The following is a 21,213-nucleotide window of genomic DNA, read 5'->3' as shown; positions in this document are numbered from 1 at the left end:
TTGTAATACAATTTATTTATATCGACTACTGGATGAGACAATAAGCCAAAGCCTCATCCGTTGAGTTGGCGGTAGATCAAGTGGATGTAAAAGATCCCACAGCTCCTATAAAAAAGGTAGGGGAGGTTTCCTGATGCCTTGGCCAACCCCCCCCCACACACACACACACACACAAACTCTGTGTTTGAGGACATTTGATCTAAGCCCAAGCCAAAAATATTTTTGCATACTCTACATTAGAAGCCTAGGTACTCCAATCTATGCAGTGATAGTTGAAGTCACCAAGGATTAAATACTTTTGCTTATAGGGATATCGTCTATGAAAGCTAAGAATTCTGCATAATCATCTGGGATCATGAAGTGAGATCAAATTATGATCTATAAGTTAGCAGTTTAACTTACTTAAGGTAAGCTGGAGTTCTAAGAGTTCACTATTGGAGAATCTGGGTTTTGGTATAGAAAGGATATGGTCACTGAGACTCTGCCACAGTTTCCAATGGGTCTAAAGCACATTAAGATAGCACAAAACCCATGCAGTTAGGGAGTGCTTCCCTTACATTTGCAAGCTGGCAAGCCTCACTTCTGAATTATGAGGTCATAGATATGACAGTATTAGTTTTAATGTTTTTCCCCATGAGTTCTTAACAGTAGCTGCCTAAGACACACCCTCTTTAGGTATCATAAATTAATAATTGAGGCTGTATCTCGGTGCTCATAACTATGTCTTCTGTTCTTTCATTTAATTACTTCCTTCCTGTAATTTCATTCCATGTTTCATTCTCCAGAGTCAGGGGTAATGTTTAATCACATTCAAATGATCTAAGACTAGGTGTTGATAAGGATATCAGAAAGTATTTCTTTAAATGTAAAACAATCTCTTATTTAGTCACATCCATTTATTAAAACTTTATTTAATAATATTATTGTCCCAGTCCCCGTCAATAAACACATCACACCAAATGACATTTGACGACTATTATTAAAACTTCCATAACATAGCTTTGTTCACCAACTTTATTATTTACAACTGAACATTATATCATTGATTCCAACACAGCATAAACATCCTTGTAATGTTAATCAGGGCAGCATACCTACTCGCCCTGCCCTCAGTAAGCAGTGTCCATACCTCTGCTCGCTTACTTTACTTATGAAGCACCATCCTTGTAATGTTAATCAGGGCAGTGTATCTACTCACCCTGCCCAACAAGCAGGGTCCATACCTCTGCTCGCTTACTTTACTTCTGAAGCAGCATCCCATCTCACTTCACACACCATTCATTGAATTACCTTCCACCAAATAAGCAGCACCCTTACCTCAGCTTATCTATTCAGCAAGCTTCCTCCAGCTACTCATTTTCCTTTCCCCAGATCCTTGAAATGAACATCCAGACACCAGAGGGGGAATAGAAGAGGGCAAGCCTGTTCCTCTTCTCTGCCTACCCCAACTGATAAACCCCAATCCCCCCAACCCTCAACAAACAAGGAGAGGGTGGGAGGGAAGCAAGTTCACACTAAAATGTAATTGCTTACCCAGCTACACTTGTCTAAACCTCTTAAGCCCCTCCCTACCCTTATCTCATTTCCTCCCAATCATCCCTCCCTCCACTTAACTGTTTCACTTCCCCAACTCACTTAATACCCACTAATATCCCTCTAACCCCTCACGAAGATGTCCGGGGACAACTTGGTTTGTTACCAGACTTTATTTATTCATTTCTTACAAACAGATTGAAAGTGTTTTGTATTTGAACTGTATTGCAATCCAATATATTCATCTGAAGAAGTCTACTATGATTTGTAAGAGATTTGTAAGAGATTTGTAAGAGCTGCAGAGGTGAAAAACACACTTCCCAAAGCCAAGAACACAGCATCCATGGGACCTGACAACATTCCAGGCTGTGTTCTACATAAACTGCAGAATGAATTGGCACCCCACCTAAGCACCATGTTCAATCATAGCCTCACCTCAGGCTTTGTGCCCACTGCATAACACAGCGATGGTTATCCCACTCCACAAAGGGGGAGCCACCATGGACCCTGGGAACTACTGCCCTATTAGCCTAATGTGCCTGGTCTGCAAGGCCATGGAACATATCATCATGGATCTTATACACAAAGACATTGGTAATCTCCAAACTTTGGACCCTTGGATGGCGAAAGCCAGGGTACCTTTTTGGCTAGGCTTATACAGGACCTAGGGCCAATAGCCTAGTACCTACCTATGAACCTATGAAAGTCCTAACTATAGATTTTGAAAACGTAGTTTTCTTAGTTTTGCTTCCATATTTTGCCATTTTTATTCTTCTTTTAACTTAAGGAATTCATGGAAGACATCAGCAGTTACAATGAATATGACATATCCACCTAAGCAGAATTATAAACATATAATAAATTATTGTTATTTTCAAATTAATATTATTGTAAAGCTTTACATGTCCATGCAACAGAATACTTAACTTGAATTCCCTTTTCCAGATCACAGTGACAATTAATACCAGCAAACTATATTTTCTCTTAAATTAGTTTAAAAAAGGACTGGTATCTCATTTTGCTAACAGGAAAAAAATATTTGCTGTTTTTATTAATTTTTGAGTTCAGTTTCTTAATATCTAAGAATCAATGAAACTTGTTGCAGAGTAATATGATAGAATATAATGAAAGCATGGTAAATATATTTATCTTGTCTTTTTTGTCAATTTTGGTTACATATAGAGATTTTTTTGCATGTACAAATGTGGGAACTGTTTGGCTTGTCACAAGCTAATTGCACTGAGACTCAGCTATCTAGGCCAAGTGTGTTTCCCCAGCATAAGGCATAAGTGCAACTTGACAGGGAGTACCTAGTATGTGGTGGGGGGGCATAGTTCAAAGCAGTTTATTCAGGCCAGGCTGTGTGTGATAAAGTAAAGCTTTGCGATGTGTCATAATGAATCTAGAAATGCATACCTAGTGTGGTTTAGAGATGAGTTTCTTAGTGCTACATTTTAGTGGCTTTAGTTACCAGAAAGTATAATGACATAATGGCATTATGTAATTATTCTTCCTGGTAACTAAAGCCCCCCCACACATACACACACATATGCATGCACACACTCATGCATACATACATACACAAACACACACACACACACACACACACACACACACACACACACACACACACACACACACACACAGGCAGACATACACATACACACACATGCTTGCACACACACACACACACACACACACACACACACACACACACACACACACACACACACACTGATATAGTATCATAGAACCACACATGTTAACAAACACGCATAAACTTACATTCAGACACACACTTGCATGGACACACACAAAAACAAACATACGAATGCAAACATACATTACACATACACACACACACACACACACACACACACACACACACGTGCACACACTCACGAGAAAGAGAGTGGTCACAAACATATGCTATTCGTTATTTTTGACAACGAATGCCTGCTGTTGTGTACATGGATTTGCCATTTTCTTTGTTTACTTACACTTTCCTCACTCCTTAGTGCTTACATAAAATTGTTAGTGTACAGATTTTGTTAAATGCAATCAGAGTGATATTTAAACTGTGCCTTCGGGGCCCCCTTCTCCATGAGCAACACAAAGATACATTCTTGAAAACAAGAGACGGAGAGCAGTTACCGGTGTGCATGTGACATAATTTAATTACCCTACTGTATAACCCTTCTTAGCAGAACTTGTCTGCACTTTTTGTGAAAGTAGTTTGTCTACAGATGAATGAATGCATTCTTAATATCTCTTATTTTAAGAAGTTGCAGGAAGTTGCAGTGCCTGTATAGGTTCGTGCTAGGCTAACTGCCCTTATGGGCCCTTTTAAGCCTAGCCAATTACCCCATGTCAGAATCAAACCCTGCACCTTGTGTTTCTAAGGTAAGCACCTTAACCATTACGCCAACCTAAATGCATATTTGACATATACGATCTGAGACTGAGTTTATATGGACTGTTGACTGATATTTTGGGGAATTTTGATTTATTAGAAGATTAATCAAAATAACCCCTAACTGTGCCCACTCTCTCTCTCTCTCCTGTTCTCCCTCTCCCTCTCTCTCCCTCTCCCTCTCTCTCTCTCTCTCTCTCTCTCCTGTTCTCCCTCTCCCTCTCTCTCTCTCCCTTTCTCCCTCTCCCTCTCTCTCTCTCCCTTTCTCCCTCTCCCTCTCTCTCTCTCTCAGGGCCTGATTCCAAAAGACTTGGGCCACTTATACTGAGAGTTAGCCGAGAGCAGCTCTTTGGAATCTGGTCCTGAGTGTAAGCTTGTTAATAGATAGGCCTTACACTGAAGTACATCACTTACACTGAGAACCAGGTCTTTTGGACTCATGGCAGACTTGCACTGAAAGCAACTCTTGCAATATGGCCATCAGTGTTGATTCATCTAAATATATATTTATCTATCTAGTAAGTGAGGAGGGTGGGATGCATGTGTGTACATGTGTTGTAGTAAGAAAAAGCAATGAGGGAAGTTTCATGGGTGCATGAAAAAAAAAAGAATCATACAGTATGTAACAAAGTACACTGGATGTACTGTAAACCAATCATTCAAAAATAGGAAATCATTTATTACTCAGAGTGCTAGTTTTGGTTGATACATATGCTACTACAAATTCAGAGTTAATACACCTAAGAGAATCCATTACATGCTTGTTAACCAGGTTATTTAAACTTTCCATCTATACTGGAAAGCTTCCAAGGGACTGGAAGTTTGCCCTCATAACATTATTCTGTAGCAGACATTTCCAAATTAGTAAGTTTATATTTATGATCAGAGATTGAAAAAAGAGCTAGCAGTAAATGTACAGCCAGCAATATTTCAGCTAGAAGAAATAATCCTCCTCCAGAATGCCGTCTTTGTCTCAGAATTTGAACTACAGTATAAACGTTTTGAAATGACTATGAAATAAGGTCACGAGGCTTTAGTCACAGTTTTTTTTTTTAAATTTGCAACTATGTCAGTTTTTTCAGCTGCAGTCAGGTTTCAAAATAACATTTGTGTTTCTAATGCTACCAGCATTGATATTCAATCTTCTGATTCCTTTCACGTTATTAAATAATCTGGTTGTACCACTCCTCAAACTCTAGAGGTGTAAGCAGAAATGATATCCCAGCTTCATCGAACACAAGTCATCCACAAGCCATTTTGGCAGAGAATAGTAACTACTTTATGAGCTGCACAAATTATTTAAAGAACATTCTTTCACAAATCCATAATAACAAAAGTGCTATTAGTGGAAAACTACATTTGACTGAAAATGTAATGTTTTGATTAACAGGAAGTGATGTCAAATTCCTTTATACGCAAGCTGTTAACATAGGGGAAGGTGAGTGTGGGCTGTGGGGGCATGTAGTGATAGGTCTAACCCTGTTTGCTGAAGGCACTCAAAAGCCTGGACACAATAGCTGAGATTTTACATCCGATACACTCACTACTTAGGTAATGTACTCTTCCAGGATACTGTTGGCTCCTTCATAGCACTGAACTGCAAGAAGACATGCACAAACATGGAAACGAGTTTATCTAAGATATTCTCTTATCTATTTTTTTCAGCTTAAGCACTTAGATAAAATGTGGAAATTATCTACATTATTTCAAATCAGCCTTGCTGTTATGGCAAGGCAACTGTAAAGGTACAGTGCCTAGTAGTAGTACAGAGAGTTACTAACAAGTGTTGTATATAGTAATATTTTATCATTATTTTAGTATCAGAACAATATTGCATTTCCCAATCACCGTTTAGATTTCTGCACATAATGCAACCAGCAATGCTACATTTAAGTACTGGTGTAATGCATCATCTAAATGATCTAGTCCAATTAAGTTTAATTAACACTTAAGTCTGATTCAAAATGCTGTAGCCAACAGATGGGTGCTAAAATCCGAAAGGGAAAAGTATCTACCTTAGAGGTCTAATGTAAAAAATAAATATAGCAATCAGAGGGATTAGACTGCATGTGTTATACCTTTGAAAGTGGAGAAAGAAATCAGTCAAGCATTTCACTTTTAATTAATTCAATAGGCAATGAATTTAAAGACATGTTGCAGAGCTGTCTGTTTCTGGGCAGTGTCAGTGCTTAGGACAGGGAAGATATGACAAATGGATTTCAGCCTGTACAAGTAAAAACTTTTGCAACCCATTACTTTGGACATGTACTGGGCATGGAGTATTCCATGTAGATCTGATGACCACAGGCATGGTGGTGTCACTGATTCAATGTTTTGAATATCAACTGGCTCATATCAAAGTTGCCCCATTTCTTGAAGTTGTCCAAATACTTCTTTTTTTCAAAGCTTGTTTAGCTGAGACCAGTTCACTTAACAAAAATCCATCAGAACACTTACAATTTACACCTAACATTTGGAGAAATAGGAGGCAGCCATAACAGTTAGGACCAGCCTGTGATGGAATGTACAGCTTTAACTTCCATGCAAAAAGTTCCTTCAGTGGTTACCTACTCAGTCGATTGGTGTTAAATAAAGTGCTTTCAGGGAGATAATCTTTGTGATAGCGGTCATTAAGTACCTGATTCCTCTGTTCCATGTAAATAGATATTTTTGTTACTTTTGTTACTGCATATATTTTTCTCCATCAGGTGTATTTATTCTTTGTTTTGCTCGCTGCTGAGCTTGGGTAATATCTAGAAAGGACCTTGTATGCACTCTACCTACTAAATTATCAAATAAATAAACACATAAATAATGTGAGAGCACCATGTTCATTTCAATAATGGAACATCTGAGGAACCTGTATCTATCCATAATATTAGAGCACCATGTTCATTTCAATAATGGAACATCTGAGAAACCCATATCTATCCATAATATTAGAGCACCATGTTCATTTCAATAATGGAAGATCTGAGGAACCTATATCTATCCATAATATTAGGGCACCATGTTCATTTCAATAATGGAACATCTGAGGAACCTATACCTATCCACCAATAGCTTCTCTCAGAGTTCAGCATAACTGATCCAGATGAGCTTGTCATTGTCTCTAATGATACCCCATTGGCCATTCTAGATCTTTTTGTCTCAATATGAACTGGTCTCATCTAATGTCGTGTCCAACTGATGCCACAAGGTCATTGGTTTAATAATGTGCTCTATATTCTTAGGATGCAGAATTGAAGCCTTAATCATAATAAAGGCATTCCCTCTGTTAGATGTAAAGTTTTAATCCAGATTAGTTAATTTAATTTAAAACAAGTGTAAGCTTTGACATGGGGCACAAAAATAAACTACAGCAACAATAATAAATAAGTGACAGTATCTAATGTACTCTGAAAACAAAATAAACATTCACAAAATGTAAAAAAAATAAGATGACAAGTCAAAATATTTTAAATAACTGGGTTCAAAATAGGTCTATTTAAGAAAAAGTTATTTTTATGGGACATTTAAACTACCTCATCAGTGCTACACACCTTAGCATATATTAGAGGAGCATTGTACTTATTACCAGTTTGAGAGCAGCTACTAATTGGCTGAACCCATCTCAAACTTCATGGGACAACTTCAAGATTTTAACAATAAAACATATATTAGCCCAGAAACTACTAATTAATAATCATAGCAAACATATTAATAATCTGAAGATTTGGGAACAAATTTTCAATATTATACTGGCTTAATGTACCGAGCCCAGGAAACTCCCTGGATATATATATATAGTATAAAGTCTAACCCTATCAGGAATCATATTATTACAAGATATTATCTCTAGTGATAAGAATATTCATATGTACTTCTGTGTTAAAATATAGAAGCATTCATGTAAATAGTGTACATATGTTATAAGAATGTTGTTAGAAGCTTTGTTTGGAAATTACCTGTGTATTTCTTGGTCAAATGTTTGTATGAACAAGTTGAAAAATAATAAAGAATTATTATTGAAAAAAAAAGGCATTATTTATGTCTAAGGAGCTATCTGCTGCGTCTGAGAAAGAGAGCATCTTCCTATTGCATTGTTTATGTCTATATATTTGCATAATGAATAAATGTGTGCAGTACATGCTGGAGATGTTGCACAAGCCTGGACCTCAGATTCTGAGAAGGAGGAGGTGGTATAATGGGATAGAAAGAAAGTGCTTGGGAGAGCATAATGCCTGTAAGGACTGCATAGCTACCAACCAGAGGTTATGGAACTGATAAATGTTGTGCATAGCAGAGTACTGAGTGGGAAGAGAAAGTCTACGCACTAGAATTTTTAGAAGTGTCCAACCTGCGGCCCATGGGCCGCATGCGGCCCTCAGAGCTCTGCCATGCGGCCCTCTACTTCTAACTCCAACATCGTTGTACGCATGCCCCAATACACTTTTTTGTTGTGTTTTTCACGGTCTTGACCTGTAACTCTAACATTGGTGTGCGCATGCACCAAAGCATCCTTTTAGTTTAGATTTTTTTGCGCCAAAGAAGGGTCTGTGTGTTCGCGCCATTATTTTGTGCCAAAGAACCAATGTGTGTGTTCTTGCTGAAGAGGGACTCGTCTATAGATTTGCTGCCATTGCCTTTTAAAGAGACAGCACTTAACCTGTGTTAATAGGTAAGTATGGTGTGAGTGAGTGCATGCATGCAAGCAGAATGATTGTGCGCGTGAAAGTAGAAGTGTGTGTGTGTTTGTTTTTGTGTGCATGACAGACAGACAGAGAGAGACACATGCATAAAGAGGCTAACGTACAAACAAGTTGGCTCACAAATGCATCCTACATTAAAAGTACACTTTCATTAAATTGCAGCTTTTCTGACAGGGAGAGTGTTGTACTGAATATGAAATCATACCTCTCAACTGTATGGATTTTCGAAGAATGTCTGGATTTTTGCCTCATCTTCCAATTTGTGTCTTTTGCTTAGGAAATAAAAGTTGTCATCCAAAGTAATGCAGTCCCAGGGATTAAGAATGAGACAGCAGCCTAGGGTTAATGGGTCAGTAATGGATTGACTAATGTGGGACTGTAGCATATAAATTTTATTGTTTTTTTTGACAAACAAAAAAATCACCTAGTATTGTCTTGTCATTGGTGGGTTCTAAGCAGTGGTAGATTAAACAACAGTAAGCATATCTTTGGTGGATCATCAATACTGGCAAATCAGGAGGGCACAATGTCATTTTTTAAATGTTGGGGGTTTTAGTGTGTATGTGTGTGTTTGTGTTGGGAGTGCTGCAATAGTAGATGATTATTAAAGACAGAAACTTACAAACTGTGGAGAATATGTTTCTTTGTTTCAAAACCTGATACTTGGGTACTAGGAATGCCAAAAATTGATTTTTTTAAGACATAGCTTCTTGCCATTTACAGCGAATGGATATTTACATTTAATGGACAATGTTAGCAGTATGAGTGTGGTCCTGTAGGGATCTGGAGGATGCTAAGTCTACCACTGCCAATGTCTTGTAAAGTGTCCTGGAAATGGATATTGGGATGTTACTGAAAAAATACAGCAAGTGGGCTTTGAAATGTAGTTTAATTAAACAAAGTGCACTTGCAATTTACAGGCCATAATTTAATTTATTTCAGGTAGTCCAGATCCTGGTAGATTGTATACCATTAGACTTAATTAGGGAGAGGTGTCATTCTGTGAAAATAAGCAGACCTAGTTTCAGTGAAAGATCTATGGTTGTTTGCAGGTAGGAAGTTGCAGGATGTGGAGCCAATGTGTTTTATTATTTTTAATGGATTTGTCATTTCAAAGTATGGTTTTCTTTGTTGCAAAAGAAGGCAGGATTGAATGAGCCATATAATGCTTAACTGTCAATAATGGGATAGAAACATTATACATGATGTATAATGTTTGCAGCTACACTTGTTTCAATGGTGTCTGTGATGCATTACTATTTTTGGGCCTCTGTCCCAATTTTATTTTTCGCTTTGTCCAGAATTCTTGCTCTAAGGTTCAGAGGTATGGTTCCATGCTAAATCAGAAGGTTGTATTTACCTTGGAAGACTTTTCAGCATAATTATGAGAAACAGAGCGTTTTTAATATCTCCACTTATTTCCAATATAAACTGCCATGTAACCTTGCAAATAAATTTCTTATTACGCTACTTTAATTCTTTTGGAATTGACAGGTATACTTCATTTGTTCGGACGTAAGCATAGTGTGCTGTGACTGATTTCTTGCAGCAGTCTGTGGCTTACTTATCACAATAACTTTTCTGTGTTTCTGGGTGTGTAATCAGTTTAACAGTTTTAAAGATGTTTTCCAAAATTAAATAAATACATAATAAGTAAAAAAAAGTAATCCTTTCTTCACTTTGAGCTATTGACAAAGTGTGGGAATTTGTTTTTTTCAAAAGCGATGGTCAGCATTACAGCTTAGTAAATGGTCAGTCTGTGAATAACTTCTGCACAAATTAAAATGTGTGAATGTCAAATGGCTTTAGATTGGAGGGAAGTTATATGTTTACTCCAGTATGTAGTATGATCTTAGGGAGTTTATTGATTTCTTATTGATTTAATTTTTGCTGAGCATTTGTTTGTTGATTTATTGATGGTCCTTTTGCTGGTGGGAAATTGCATGGATGAATCCATTTCTATTATGATTTTTTTTTTCAGATATTTTGACTTCCAGACAATTTCAATCAGTGAGACTGTGTCATGTGATTACTGAGGTTGCCTATTTTACAAGTAGGGGCTCCTTTTGTGTGTGTGTGTGTGTGTGTGTGTGTGTGTGTGTGTGTGTGTGTGTGTGTGTGTGTGTGTGTGTGTGTGTGTGTATATATATATATATATATATATATATATATATATATATATATATATATATATATGTGTGTGTGTATAAGAGAGAGATTTAATATATATACTGAATATATTTTTGCAAATGGAATTCTTAGTTAAATAGGCCCCTATTCTTAGACAAGTAGACTTGAGTAACCAATATTAGATCTTAGTCATCCAGCTGGGAAAGTTTAGTATGTGGATTTTCCTTACGGTTTGATGAAGGCGATGTTACTTACTTAAGGAGTACATTCATGGCTATCCATCCAGTTGTAGTGTTGTTGAACTACATTGTTTGATAATGAGAGGAGCTTTTTACAAAAGTTGAAAGTTTTTGTGTCAAGAACCTGTCTATATGAAGTGGCTTGTTTATGTTGCAGTGAAGGCTGTGGTCTTTGTAGTGAGTGTTTTAAATATAACCAGTATTTCTGAGGTGGAGAAAGTCTCTTAAGGCAGGATCTTTCTTAGCCTGGAAAGCAGGCCAGTGATGAAATGTATAGGGGCCAGTGAGAGACAGAGGAAAGCAAGAAGCTTTTTAGTCTGTTTGGATAATTAAGTGAACTCAGTCCTTTGACCTTTTTTTTGTCAGAAATGGTTGTAGTCTTTCTTTTGGCATGGTGTTTTGCTGAGGCATGTGCCAAAAGGGGTGTTGCGCTCAATAATTGCTCTTGTAAATGAAGATTACAGGGATGTTATGACCTCCTTGTCCATGGATGAGATATCCTTACTAATGAGGTGGACCATGTAAAAATCTTTCCGTACAATGGAGACAACATGGTGGTCAAAAGTCAGGTTTCTATCAACCTGGGTGCCCAAGCACCTCACGACTGATTGCGTGCTTGCAACATTTTTATTAATGTGATAAATTGTGGGGACATCACTCTCCTCAAAGGGGATGATTGTGCACTTTTTGGCATTTAGCTTGAGGCCATATTTCTGGCACCAGCTATTTGTTTGGGTGAGACCCTCTTGTAGCTTATTCAGAATTGTTTTATTAAGTCAGTAATGTGAATTCTTTACTTTGTTGCAAATTTGTTGGCTTATTTTTGTGGATTATAGTATTGTAGGACTGCTAATGTTGACATTGTATGTAGACGGCATGCTGGAGTGGTTTTCCCAGTGAGAAATGCTAGTGCTGTAGTGAATATCTATTTATTTGTAAAAAAAAATCTATATATTAACTAAGATGTTAGAGTTAACTGTTAGATTAGAGAATTAAAATTAGAATGAGAATTAGAATTTTAAGGCAAATAGGCATTTATTACATTTATTAATTGTTCGAATGCACCTACAGTACAGCCAGGAGGTCCACTTTGGTCTCCTGTGGCAGCGAAAGAGTTAACTATATGATATATTTTATATGCGGCCCCGAGACAATTTCTGTTCACTCAATGCGGCCCCAGCAAGCCAAAAGGTTGGACACCCCACTAGATGAAAGTAGTGTAAAGTTGTGAGGCTGTGCATTCGGTGCATAGTAAATGATATGCAGAAGAAGCAGCTCAGAAGTGTTCAATGCTGAACAGTGCAGCAGGACGCATTAAAATCAGGGTTAAAGTTTTGCTTATATTGTACCATCTGTATAGAATACTATAGACTGTAGTGAATGAAGAAAATCTGAAAAGTGTACTCTGGGATCAGTGCCTAATATGTTAATGCACGCATTATGTTGAACACATGCACTAAAGAAGGATGTCAGTAAATCTAGAGCATATTCCAGAGCTACATCTTCATATAATGTTTGGTTGAAATTTAAAGAACTGCAGGAAAAACAAGCTTTAATAATTAAATGATTACAGCTCTTATTTGATTTTTCTTTTTAGAATTTTATTGTACACCTTTGTAATTTTTTTGTGTTTTTTTATATACAGTTGTTTTCTTGTTCTTTTAGTTTTGCATTTATATTTCTAATGTTATATGTTTACTATTTTGATGTTAAAATATTTAATAAAAATATTTAAGGAAAAAAAAAAGAAAATCTTGAACATGTTAACTTTAACAGATGCTTAGAAAACCTCAGTGGATGCAGTAGTAAGCTGCAGATGCTGGGCATACACTCGCCTGCAACAATCAAACACAAAAATACAGACATATATGTACATACAAACACACAGACACACACAAATGTGCACTTGTGCATCCATGTACATCTACACATGCACACACACACACACACACACACACACACACACACACACACACACACACACACACACACACACACACACACATGCACACACACACATGCACGCACACAAATGCACTTGTGTACCTACCCATGCACACCTACATGCACACACACACACACACACACACACACACACATATATATGCACACACACAAATAAATGCACTCGTGCACCCATGTATTCCTACATACATACACTCACACACACACACACACACACACACACACACACACACACACACACACAGACACACACACACACACACACACACACATGCATTCATGTACCCATGTACACCTACACACATATGCACATAGTCAGACACATGTGCACTCATGCACCTATGCACACCCACAGACATACTTACCCACACCCATATATACCACACACACACACACACACACACACACACACACACACACACACACACACACACACACACACACACACACACACACAGATGCATGCTTGCAGACACACATACGCCTGTGGACTCTGAGGAATGAAACTGTTAGAAACACTTAGGCCACAATCTATTTAACTGTCGAACATGTTCTTTATTTATTTAAAGGGAACCGATGGTACCACACATCAGAAGTATACAAGCACTGGGAAAATGTATAAATCCTGATTATATTAATCTTCTTTTACAGTGTAAAAACACAATAGTCACATCTAGAGAAAAACAGTCAAATGAGAAAGACAGAAAGAAAAATGCATTTTAGTACACAGTATAAGGAATTGGTATACAATACAGACAACAAGGGGTGATTTAAAAGGAACCATCTACCTGAAATAAAAAAAAAAAATTGGCAAGCAAACATAGTGACTTTATCCACTCAGTGCATAATTATGTTAAATATCAGCGAGCAGTGATAATGTTTATGTGAGTATTTGTAAATCTGCTACATGAGAAAAGTGAAGTAAATCTGCTTGACTTTTGGTATTCATTTTGTTGCAATTCATAAGTTGTGGATAGGCTGTGGATCAAGATCTGTGAAGTCTAGATTCATAAACAGTTATCTATTAATTTATTTTTATGTGCTTCATTAATAAAACACATTTATGAGTAAAACAATCTGCTTTTTATTTTGTCTTACATATGTTATTTTTTTCCCTAAAAAAATGCAATTGCAGATGCATCTTACTTTTAATGATTGCTCATAAATTCAGGATTGACTTGTTTGGGAGACGTGGTGTGATATTTTTTAATTGAGTATAATGACTTCTAGTAAACTATATACACAAAATGTTTATTTATATCTTTTAGAGCAAACACAGCACACATTTCTATGAAATTTGGAGCACTTCTATTTTTTTCCTGATGCAAATAGAAAATGAATGAATTGAATATGACTGTAGCACTAAATGTTTTCCTTTATTCAGTTGGTGCCAATGCTGGTATAACACTATACAATATGGCCTTGTTTGTTTAACAACTGTCCTGCATCATTCAACATGAAAGGATATTGTGATAAATTATGCAGCATACTGTAAAATGTTCCCATCATACTGTCAGTGTGCCTCACATCAAGATGAGAAAAAAGAAATACTTAAGGGATGGTGCCATACTGGTGAGATGAACAGGGAAATGGCCATGTCGTAGAGGGAAACCGAAGGTAACAGTCAGAGATGAGCAGGAAGATAGGAAGCCCACAACCAGTGGGATGCATAAGGGTCTCTTACTGAAGATAATATTTTTCAGCATACTTATGCCAGAAATAACCCCAGGGCTATAGAATGAGTTAAAACTCTGAGAATTATGCCAAAATCACTGTAAAAGTAAGCAGTAAGCAACGGCATTGCAGCTTCTTGTGCAAAGCGTTTATGGTAGGCAGATAAGTGGCAGCTGGCATTCAGGGCAAAAGGGTACATTCTTACGGATACTGGTTAGGAAACAAAGGTTGAATGATATACATAAAGCATTATTCAGAAGAGGAAAGGAGTCTGAATGTAACTAACCCACTGCTGGACTATGCTGTGTAAGGTGGCATGTTGTGACAAAGTCAAGGTTACCAACATAGTAGTTGCGGATGAGTTGCTAGTAGTCTGCACTTTTGAGCTGCAGACATATTTCTCCCATTACTATATCTACTTACAATGCTTAATCTGAAATATTGGATTAATTTTCAGAAGGCCTCGTAAGTGAGGAGAAATCAAGCCATCAATCTAGCTGAGAGCGTACAACAGGAGTTTACTAATATAATAGTCAAACTTTGGGACCTGCCAAGGAAGGACACCTTAGGATGCTGGATATCTATATGGTGAATGAAAGAAAAAAATGATATTGTACTAACACGCCACTGAGTAATATTACAGAATCATTGTCATTCTTAACCAATGTTTTTATATTATATCTTCTTCTTCATCTTTCGTCTTTTCCTGGTTAGGGGTCGCCACATTGGAACACCTGTCTGCTCATGACTGTCAGTGGAGTGTTACGGTGTCGAGTTGCCAGCCCGGCACCCAACCTTCCATAGAAGGCACACACACGCATGAATGCACTCATGCCTAGGGTCAATTTAGAGTGTCCATTCCACCTACAGCATGTCTTTGGGATGTGGGAGAAAACTGGAGCACCTGGAGGAAACCCATGTGCCCTCAAGGAGGATATGCAGACTCCACACAGAAGGCACCCCAGCCAAGGATCGAACCGGAGAACCTCTTGCCGTGAGGTGACAATGCTAACCCCATGGGTGCCCAATGTTTTTACATTATGTCTAATTTGGTATAATTATTTAAACTGTAGTTTTTTTGTATTGTTTTTAAAGATTGAAAAACTGTTGTTCTTAAAAATGCTTCACAATAGCTTGTAGCTTTTCTCTCTGGACCTCCGCTGAAAATGGGCTCCTACCCAGTCAGACTTTCCTGGTAAACAAATGTCAGTAAATAAATAAATAAGAGTGGGAACAGGGCATATTATTACATATCAAAGTAAGTAGGGCTCCGCATCACATTTCAGAGAAGGAGGAAATGGAGAGGGAGTCAATGCAGTATGTGTCTAGAAAATCAGTCACTGGTCAAATAAAAAAGCAAGGCTGCTGTCATGATCAGTGGCAATAGCTGTGCAGACTAGTAGGACCGAGAATTTTCCTCATTTCACATCTTTGTATGCCTGTCATTTCTAGCCATCACATTAACTCAAGGCAGGCCTTATTCAACCACAACTGCTTTAATAGAGCTCCATAAGTAGCAAACATATCACAGCATTCTCACATGCATTATTTTGACATATATGAAGTGCACTGTCATAAATATATCAGTGTTCGTTGTTCAAAATGTATACATGCACAATGACATGAGATAGGTATCCAAAGTACAAATGTAAAAAATTCAGCCATTTAAAAGTTCCCATCATAAATATTCTAATACGCTGTTGTACTGCCTCCCACTGACATTATTTCACAGAATGAATCTGATGCATGCATTCATGCAGACACTGCAAGCTAAAAGGTAACGTTTTATGTATTATAAGAGAAAGAAGTCTATAATCATTTCATTTTAACATGTTTAGTATTAGCAATAGAATCATATCACAAAAAAAGCATTAGAACATAGAGAACTGAATCGGGCTGCTGAACGTGTACACTCACTATAACAGTAGATATTCAGTAAGGGTCACTGTTGCAGTATAACACACTCGTATGGGAATTAGCCCCAGACAGATGTCTAGCCATCTGGTCCTACTCCCGGACCACTATGGACATCCTACAACAGGCTGGCTTATACCTCTCAACTACCCAGATTTTTGCCTCATAGTTGTTGTGGTTTTCTGGGAAATCACTGAGGACTGACATTACTAAATAATGGCATACTTTTGAGTTTTACACTTTATATCCCCCAGAAAATGCATGCTACCACAAGTCCTGTTATTTTAGCAACTTTATAAGTTTAAAAGAGCAACATTTAAAATCCGTCCCTATGTTTGGTCCCTTGTCTCCCTGTTATTAAAGGCTTTGTCCAGATTTATTGAGCTAAAAGGTTGACAGTTACGAATACATTACATGATTGCAATCATGCATTCTGGACAAAAATGGTGGCCAGAACATTCTATCCTCAATTATTCTTTACCTATACATATACTGGCATGAAGTTTGCATACTTGGTCTGGTGTAATCCCCACAGCTCCAAAAAATAAACTTTTATATTACAGTAAGTTCCCCTCTGAGGAAATCTTTTGATTTTATTTATTTGACATTTTGAATTGTATTTTCTTGTTGAATGAATTTCTGTGAAACACATCCTTTCCTCAGGTCATGCCTTCAGCAGGCTTGAAAAGTTTTTATAGTAGCGGGTGTAAGATTCCATATAAAGGTTGCCATTTGACTGGTCTATTTTGTAAAGAAGAGTCCAGGTTTGCAGTAGACTGCCAAAATTATACTGTTTTCCTGAAAAAGATCCATAGGAACAAGGAAGCTGATGCAGAAAAAAGTTGGAAGCTTTTATGTAGGCATTTGCCTGAGAGTTGTATCCATCATCCATCAGCATGGGAGACTCTGCTATCCTTGCAAAAAGATCCACAGGATCACAATCATAACCACTAAAGGGATCACCATCATTCCACTAAAGGGATCACCATCATAACCACAAAAGGAATCACCATCATAAGGATCCCACGAAAAAATCAGAGGAACTTCAGGAAGGATTCCACCAAGGAGTGGAAGTCCTGCTCTCTCTGTCAAGCATGCCAAAACATTGGGATCAGAGAGGCAGTTTCTCAGCTCTTGGATCTGGCATCTGTTCTCCTGACTAGTCTCTGTCCAACTGTTTTGGAGTCAACACTCTGTTCGGCCCCAGCATGTCCTCCTGGTTCTTATTCTAATTGATAGTGATGTCAGAATTGCATGCCATAATGCCATAGGAGGAATAAGCTAATGAACAAATCCAAGTAATAGCTTTGACTAGAGACAGGAGATTTCCCTTCCCACTATGATTATTCATGAGGATCCTCCAGGGTATTAGCTATCAGAGCTCACCCACTTCCTCAGGAAAATACATGTGGCTAAGACTAATGCTTCATCCCATAATGCTTTTTCAGCCAGTGAACATTTGCCATTTCTCAGACCCTACAAGCCGGCCTATGCTTATGGTACCTATAGTCCTCACACAGTGCAGAAGCAGGTTCTTGCCCTATACAACTTTAAAAAATGACAGAGAAACTTCTCTCTCTCTCTCTCTCTCTCTCTGTCTCTCTGGCATAACTTCCAAAACTTATCCATTTAACAGTCTACTTCAGAAACCCATCCTCTTAAGAAAAAAAAGGGGACTTTTCTCCCAAGAGAGGTTTGAATTCCTTTTCTGAAGAGGAGAAAGACTTGACTTATAATATCTAAAGGTCTTCCCTCTTGGTATGAATCAGATGATAAATAGATCATTTTCTCAGCTTTTCTTCCTAAGGATGTCTGATTTGGAGAAACACTTAATCTTATCTGGAAACACTTTAAAATGGATTTAGAGGAGGTTTCAGAGACCAAAAAGAAGCATCTGAATTTACTGGGCATGGATTAATCTAACCTTGCTGCTGTATGCCTTGTCTTTGAGGCTTTAAAGATGCCTTTATGACTCTATCTCTGGAGACGGATTCCTAGGTTTCTGCTCAAAAACAGCCTGATAGGTTTTTGTAAGACCCAGCAGGCTATTTAATCTTTACAGGAACGATATGATGCATGCAGCAATAGTCTCCCTGGATGTAGACATGGGATGCAAATTGCCATCAAGTCCAGGCATTCTTCCAAATGATAAGGAGAGAAGGCTACTCAACTGTTTTGGGAAGAAGCCCATGACTCTGAAATCCTGTTCTTCAAGTCTATTAACTGCTACATCTAAATATGTTAATATCAGCAGGGAGAACTTCAAGCAGATGGAAGATTTTACAGCAGAAATTCACAATGAGGTCCTGAAGCTACAAATGAACAGACTTGCCTATACTGCTTAGAAGATGAGAAAACATGGTTAAACATAGGTTTGATGCTATAGAGACTCCATTCAAGGAAGTAACCTTAAGGCAGTAATTAAGACACATGCATGGCTGAGGATATCCTCCTACCAGAATTTGTTAAAAGGTAGGTTCCAAGTTCTATTCTGGGCATACCACTCAGCTTATCAACTACAAAAGTCTTGACAAAGCCATAAATAATGGAGAAACAAAGGCCGAAAATCAGGGACAATTTTAATTACTACTCTAATTCAGTTAAAAAAAACAGGTTTTGCATCATTACGCATTTTCAGAACAAAAGAAATATAAAACTCAGATGTCTGGCATTATTGACTGACTGTAAACCTCAGTAATTTACCAAAACAAAATCAAACAATTTACAAGGGATAGTGAAAAATATTAGGCAAATTCAGTTAAGTTGAATGGTATGCTTCTTGTTCAAAATCTGTTTCTGGTCCCTTCCAGAACATATCAAGAAACTTGAGAAGAATGGGAAGACCATGAAAAAGTGAAGCAACTATTCCATCCATCAGTCCCGAGGTACAGCAGTTGCCTTCTATCCAAAACAAACCATGTCACAGCAAGTGAAGTATAAGAGAGCTTTTTGAAAGAAAAAAGTGGCAGGCAAAACAAAAGGCTAAATCGAGGAGGACTTCTGTCAATATATCCACAGGGCCCTCTGAGCAGTCACTACTCTTTCAGTGAAGACATTCTCCTATCCCACCCCTCCTTAACCTCAGCATACTGACTCTCCTCAGATCCCAGGAGATGGCTTAACTTTTTTCAGAACTGACTGTGAGACAGTTGGGTGCTAAACAATCTCCTCAGGACAAAAAACAAAGTTAAATCTGTTTCCATTACATGCGACTATCTCCCATTGTAGCTGACAAGGTAGAGATGGACTTGCCCCTACTTGAGCTACCTTCTGAACTTGGAGTTTTCCTTGAAATCCAGCATGACACCCAACATATCCAAAGATTTCTCGGAACTACCATAGACACTAATTTGTTTCAGTCTTTACTACCACCTGAAAGTGAGTTCCTTGAAGACTATTTTTCTTTAGCAGTCCCAGAGGCAAGTATAATAGGAAAATACTTTCTCAGGGTTATGGGGATCATGGTTTCCACAATATTTTTGTCTCTTCACCAAACAACAATAGGAATGTCTAATGATAACTAAAGAACTTATGATAACAATGTTGTCATCCATTATAGAAGAACTAGTTATCCATTGTACTGAAAAACAGTTTGCCTGGTGGGCATCACAACTAAGAGTAAATTTGGAAATTTACTTTGGCCTTTCCACGTAATCAAGAATTTTTAAATATATATATGTGTAAAATGCAGCTTGGAGAGTACACAATGCAATCTCAAGATGCAGGGGCTGTGGGACCCCAGAAAACAGAGGAGGCATGTCAAAACCAAAGAATTGGGGCATTCACAGCCTTTCAGGCAATCTGGAAGACCTGAATCTCAAAAATGATCACCCCATATTCATGTGAAACGTAAAAAACAGGGAGGGGCTCACTCTTACCCCTGATCATGGTAACCATGTGGGACTGTAACATAGCTTCCTCTTCATAGAATTCACTTCCCCTATGTTTTTTTTTTTTTGAGTGCGAATTCCATGAAGCTTCAGCCAGATTAAGAACTCTGAATAAAGCCTCAAGTCAATAAAACCCATGACAAACAGTAGTAACAAGCAAATCTTCATGCATTACCCAAATGTACTGAATTATACTGTAACAGTGATACCTATGGACACATAGACATCCAGAAGAAATAATCTCAGTGAGAAAAGAGGATTTTAAACCTACTTTTCTAAATAAGTGTGAATACAGATTTGGTTGGAACTGGACAGTGTCTTGTCATTCGTAATACATACTGAGTTTAGCTGGTGCATTTTTGCTAATGTTTTCCAGTATCTTTATAGGAGTCATTTTTTAGTTACCAGGTAAGCTATATAAGAAGCAGTGCACCTTCTTTAATCACAGAGTTATAGAATCACAGTACCCACTTCAAACAAATGACTTAGAATAAGGAAAGAGGCAGAAGCAAAAACTTAGGCTTTACAAATAAACATAATTATACTTGCACAGAATTAAGTAGTGATGTAAAACAAAATACCCACAACAAAGCAAGAATACAGTCCACACAATAAATGAGAATGTATTAGCAGTATATACTGCAGCAATGATTAAAAAGAAAACTTCACAAAGAAATGAAGAAAAAAGAAAAAAAGGTTTCTTGGACAATTTTCCTTGCCATCAGGGTAAAAATGTGCTTACTCTGAAACATCCAATATAAATT

At 37.6% G+C, this 21,213-nt stretch overlaps 1 protein-coding gene across 1 annotated transcript in view; it reads right to left on the bottom strand.

Annotated features, from left to right (window-relative positions):
* LOC122793068 overlaps positions 1-21,213 on the bottom strand; it is a 970,692-nt gene that overhangs the window by 864,349 nt on the left and 85,130 nt on the right. The window lies entirely within an intron of this gene.

The sequence above is a fragment of the Protopterus annectens genome, chromosome 1.part0 (genome assembly GCF_019279795.1).
Source record: "Protopterus annectens isolate FY-2018-M chromosome 1.part0, PAN1.0, whole genome shotgun sequence".
NCBI classification, from domain to species: domain Eukaryota; kingdom Metazoa; phylum Chordata; order Ceratodontiformes; family Protopteridae; genus Protopterus; species Protopterus annectens.
The sequence above is the reverse complement of the archived record's forward strand: the minus strand, read 5'-3'. Positions and strand labels throughout refer to the sequence as shown.